At 38.0% G+C, this 6,200-nt stretch overlaps 1 long non-coding RNA gene across 1 annotated transcript; it reads left to right on the top strand.

Moving 5' to 3' along the window:
* Positions 1-4,795: 4,795 nt before the first annotated feature.
* On the top strand, positions 4,796-5,953 carry LOC137502196 (uncharacterized). The gene is made up of 3 exons (XR_011018715.1): positions 4,796-4,877; positions 5,190-5,348; positions 5,634-5,953. It is a non-coding gene; the product is annotated as an uncharacterized lncRNA (long non-coding RNA).
* Positions 5,954-6,200: the final 247 nt, after the last annotated feature.

Below are 6,200 nucleotides of genomic sequence, written 5' to 3'. Positions count from 1 at the left end.
CGTCCGCTGCTGCCACTACCCTTCCGAGATTGTGAGATTTCATAGGCGGTAGTAATCTGGCAACAGTGTCGTTGACAAGTGAATGGGTTGCTTGGCTGTCGAGTAAGGCTGAAAAATTCTCGTTGCCAATCCTTTAGGTGATAGCTGGGCGGGGTTGGCCGGTTCTATTCACTATCTCACCAATCCCTCTCCTACTTGACCAGGGTTGCTCCTCTGTCAGTCTTTGAGCCGCATTCTTATTCCCGGTCCCATCCCCCCTTAATCCAGAATGGGTCGGACCTAGTTTTCTGACGTCAAGGATGGACACTTGTTCTTAAGTTGTCCCGCTCTTCCACACTGGTAGCACTTCCTAACTGCGCTGGTCTTTTCTGTAGCTTTGCTCTTGTGTTCCTCCTCCGGCTGGGCAATGATTCTGCGTAGATCATCGAAGGATCAGCGTTGTGATACTTTCACTAGGGATCGAGTCTTATCGCGGAGTAGCTCTGTGCTATCTGGTAAGATCTCGTGTTCGCTTCCTTCCGGGTGCAGACTCTTGAAGAGTTGCTACTTCTGTAGGACAAAGGTGCTAGCTCTCACGGTAGTGTGTTGTGCCTCAGTCAGTAGCTTTCTTTTCATGGAGCTCTTCACCCCTTCGGAATTAAGCCTACCGAGGAATTCCCTCTTGAAATCCCGCCAGTTTAGATTTAAACCCTTCAAGTTGTTCCACCAAGCGGCGGCTTGCCCCTTTAATCGCGGTGTGATGAGTTGCATGAAAATGTCCTTTGGCAAATTAGTCCTTCCTAATAGGCTCACCGATCCCTCGACGAAGCAAGTCGGGTTCTCCTCCAGGGTATTCTGGTAGCTCTCTGTAATCACCTTCGGGTCTAGGTGTGCTGTATTGGTGGTTAGGTTTGAGGGGGTTACAGGTGTGGTGATACGTCCTGTTTGCGTTAATCTATCTTCTACTGCGTGAAGGATGTTTTCCCTTATATTCTGCATATCTCCCTTGATGGTCGAAAACCGGTTTACTAACCTTCCTTCAGCAGCAGATTTCCCCCGACGGCAGAGATACAGCCTTCAAAATTTCCCTCAATGTTTGAAATCCTCCCCTCAACCCGTTGTTTTACGGCGGAAACCTGGATTTCCACCCCTTCTTGAGCTCCAAGATATCCCCTTCCAGCTGTCTTAGCCCGCTGTCACACAGAGCATCGAACGATCAAGAGCGACCAACTGGCATCGAGTACTAACGACTAAATTCATTTACCTTGTCACACTGCTCATCGATCGAGAGGGATCGACTGCCCGGAAACAGCTGATACTCCCGCCCAGTACCGTACAGGCTAGAGATGGGGAATCTGATTCTTTTAGAAGAACCGATTCATTTGAACTGATTCACTAAAATGATTCGTTCATTTAATTCGTTCATTCCAATACCGCGTGACGGAGAGCCGAAAGCGAAACCATGGACTCAGATAAACCATTCCGTTATGTTCTTTATAACTGCTACTGCTTTACATGTTTACAGGTTACAAGAAGTGAAATGTTCAAGGTATAATAATAATAATAATTGATAGCATTTTAACAAGAGTAATGTCCATTTTAGAGGTTACAGTTGAGAAATGCTACACAACTGTCTGACTAATCCTTTCCAAACTTAAGTAGCTACCATTTGAAACTATACGAGAATCGAATTTGAAACAAATTACAGGAAAAGTATAAGTTCTGAGGAAAGGCTGACACTATCGTTAAATTCAATATTCACAACGATTTTTTTTAGGTTTGAAGTCAGAAGTGATGTTCACCTCCGAAACAACTACTGTATGTCCGTGGCAAAATATATCAAATAAAAGGTTAGTGGCAGGTATATTTCTTTGCATTCTACAGGATTCTAATAAAGTATTGATAAAAAGGACTGAAAACTGTTATGCACATCAATTTGAATTCATAATTTGAAGGTGCTACAATCAATAGTGGAAATATATTTATTTAGGCCTACAGGTTTCTGGACATTGGTGACTCATACAGATTTAGGATTGCTCACAATACACCAGTGGATTTGTTCCTATTATATGTGATGCCATTCATAGAGCACTACAGCCAGAATTCTTGACAGGGTGAAAATTCCAACAAAAGCCTCACAACAGTGGCTCATTATACTTCAAATATAAGACTAATACCATTTATGCTTATTTGTTTTAATGATTCTGGAACTTGGGGCATAATTACTGTCTTTTCAAATGATATTTTGAGATGTTTATTAGATGGAGGTTAACAGCTTTTTTTTTTCATACCACTTGGTGAGGTCCCACCTACCAAAATAACAGACATATCAAAAAATGCTTCCAGTCAAAATTTACATTACCTAATGTAGAAATAGTGTGTCAAGTTTCATTACAATCCTGTAAATAATTCTGAAAGAAAGAAAAATGCACATATGCTCTGAATATTGTGAAAATGAGAAAAGCAATGGAGTTCCTTACACTGTTTCTCTCCCTCATGATCCTCTGCAAATCTCTTGTTGCCTCTCCTCTTCTTTGTTATTGTGCCATGTTCAGAATAGTATCATATTGCTTTCATGACAAGGATGTTGCTGAATTTCTGTAGGCCCTACTGTGTTTTGTGCAAAGAATCCAGGTCCATATCCAAACTTTGCAAGAATGACAACCCTGTCTTAATTTATATCATTGAAGACTACAGCAGCTTCAAAAGCAGCTAATTTTACCAAATGGCTGTGAAGAAAGGTTGTCTATGGACATCTCTCCCAAAGTAAATTCTCTTTAGGGTTCTGTGTATTCAAATATGTGTATATTTCTTGAGGAGTTCAGGTGAGGCTAGTGCTCTGTACACTAGCTTAATAACTATAGGAAAAGCTTATGGAATATTGTTCTAATAAGTAAGTTGGCAGTGTAATAGACTGATAGTTGTCACAACTACATGTAAATTACACACAAGGTCTTGTTTATTACCCTCATCACTAAGCATAAAGTACTGTCTCCCCAAACTTTGCACTGGCAAGCTTATCTAATAGCTCACTTGGCAATAATAAACCAATTAATATAAATCCTGCACTTCCATCCAAGTTGCTGGTAAACTCCTTGGTAAAAAGTAACAATTTTTTCTGCAAAGGTCTGGTAAGACTCTCTTTCTTACCTCAATGTTGATTTTGCCTTTCTGTGTATTGTTCATACCTCGTATCTAACTTCTTTACTGATATGAACACTACCAAGCCCATCTATCCATCCTGAAATACTTTCCTTATGAATCAGTTCAAGGAAAATGAAAACTTTGCCTTCAATTTCACCAAAAATGAGAACCAAACACTGCAAACAATAATATGTGCTAATAAAAAGCACCTTGTCTTCTATTTTTAGAAGTGAAGAGTATGCCTTTCTAACAACTAAATAGGTACTATTGCCGTCTACAGTAAAATGTTTTTTAGGCCTGTTGCTCAGGTGGTAAATGATTTAATTTTGCTATAACTTATATTGCCTGTCAAAACTGTTTGTAAATACTGATTATATAAATTAATGTTTGACAGAGTAGGGTGTATGGGTCTTGTAAGATCTTTGATTGACTTACAGGGTAATTAATCTACTCAACCTTTTATTACAAGCATGTAACTGTCATATGACTATTTTTTATAAATATGTACATGTTCTGCCATCATATCCCCTTAATATCATATCACACAAAATGCAGTTTTTTATTTTGTAGATTAAAATCTACAAAACTTTGGTAGAAACACCTGTCAAAATAGTTAAAAATGAATTTCTCACCTTTGTTTTTCATTGTTTACATGGATCTACAGCACAAGAAATAAAATAATTGGTCTACCTTGATGTCCTCTCTAGGCCTATATGTTATTAATAAATTATAAGTACGGTAACAGACATGAAAGTAGTGATTGCTGGTGCAAACAGGTACCATTGGCAGGAGAGTACTTGGAATGAGGAGACAGAGGCTACCTAAGTTACAAAGGTATAAGGTGACACGGAGGGATTCTGTCAGGTATAACAGTAGTAAGAATTTTGTCCTATGCGAACGACTTGGTCTATTGAAACTGTGCAATCTACTATCTTGCAACTTCAAAAAGGATGCATTGAATATGACATGAAAATTAGTCATTTCAAGACTAAAGTGATGGCAGTAGGGAAGACACCTAAAAGAGAACTGAATGTCAGGTTGAGAATACAAAACTGGAACAGGTAGATAATTTCAAATAGGTATTTAGGATGTGTATTCTCCCAGGATGGGAGTATAGTAAGCAACATTGAATATAGATGCAGTAAACCCAATGCAATGAGCTTGCAGTTGCGATCAACAGTATTCTGTAAGAAGGCAGTCAGCTCCTGGACAAAACTACTCATGTTTTTACACTGGTCTGGTTTCAGACCACTTGTGCTGTACAAACCTAGTGCAATGAGTTTGCAGTTGCGATCAACAGTATACCGTAAGAAGAAAGTTAGCTCTTGGACAGAACTATCAATATGCCAGTCTGGTTTCAGACCACCTGTGCTGTACAACTGCTTACTACATACACACAGAAAGGACCTACTACATGTATTTCAAAATGATCCTTTCCTTGTAAACCAACCGACTAAGAAAACAAACCTATATACAGAGGGCAGTGGCATCAGTCACACAGCATCGATCGTCAGCGATCAACTACGAGCGATGAAGATCGACTGGTTTGTGAAAACAAACGTGTCCGTTTTTCAGTCGCAGTCGTTCGATAATGGCGGACGCAACATAGTGATCTGTTGATGAAATCGAAACATTAATTTGCTTTGTGTATGAAAACAAAGTGGTGTATAATCCTAGACTCCCTGGATATAGTAATAGGGAGACCGTGAATTTTGTATGGCATTCTATAGCGTCGAGAATTGGGACAAAAACTGGTAAGTAATTATTAGATTCATTACGATTATCTTATGAATAGTGTTATCTTAGATTAATTATTGATAAATATATATTATACGGAATAGATTGGTAAAAAAAGTTACACTAGGAGAAGTAGTAATTATCATTCTTGTAACTTAATTGAAGAAATGTTTGGAAAACATACGCAGTGCTTTCCTAACCTCCATCTCGTACCTAATGAAATGAATGCCATTTTTCGCTTTAATGACAAATAAGTGTAGGCCTATGCCATAAGTAGGCCTACTACATGTATATTTTCTTTGTCACAATATTCTGATTAATTGTTTCAGGAAAAAGTTGTGCCAAAACATGGCAAATTCTGAGGGCTGGATATCGAACTTGGAGAGATAACATCCTCCCTCTCCTCCCAGGATCTGCTGTACAGAAAACATAAAATGGGTCTACTTCAATGCCCTCAACTTTCTGGAACTCTTCATTGCTGGAAGAAGGTATAATTCTGTAATATTTATTTTAAAAGTAGGCCTACACTACAGACCAGTGTTTTAGTTGTGGAAGAGTGAGGGGAAAATTCAGTCTGTAGGCCATATGTCCTACCCATCTGTTCATTAATGTATCAGATATAACTGAATGTAATATAATATAATCTAACCGAAAATCATCTTACTAAAATAATTATTGAAACTAATAATTTCTTAAATAGAAGGCTTGTGTGCAGACTAAAATGTAACTCCAATTTAGAAGAATTGCATTAATATGTTGTTCATTTTTTTCAGTTCCATAACAAACACATCTATGGAAGTGGCTCCTGGTGTGTGAGAGCCTTTTCACCAAGCTGAAATAGAGGAGGAGAAAGCAGAAATAATTTGTGTTGGAGGGGTCTAACTCCTGCAGTTCATAAATTACTGAAGGGACTTCAACTTCCAGTCCAGTGGCTTCTGCTTCTACATACAGCTCTGCCAGCAGTTAAAAATAAAAGAAACAGAAATGTGAAAGTGACAGTGATGTGTTAAGTAAATATTTAGAAAAGATACTGAAAAGTGAAAAGAAAATATAATCAATGTTATTTTTAGTGTCTTCATGATGACATAGAAAGAATGAGTGAACTAGGTCGAAGGGTTTTCAAAGTTAAAATTCAGGAACTGTTGTATACAGTGTTAGACCAAGAAAGAATCTAATAAAATTTATGTTCTTGAGAAATGTTCTACTTTTTAAATTAAATCAGTTTTCGTTATACTTATCAATATTTATTGGAATCCTCAGTGAGTTATGTGTTGTAACCAAGGTTGAAGTTTACAGAACACAACTTTTATTGCTTCACTTTATGATATTTACACAAATAA

Source organism: Anabrus simplex, chromosome 1, assembly GCF_040414725.1.
Source record: "Anabrus simplex isolate iqAnaSimp1 chromosome 1, ASM4041472v1, whole genome shotgun sequence".
NCBI lineage: Eukaryota > Metazoa > Arthropoda > Insecta > Orthoptera > Tettigoniidae > Anabrus > Anabrus simplex.
This window is presented reverse-complemented; position numbering and strand designations above follow the sequence as displayed.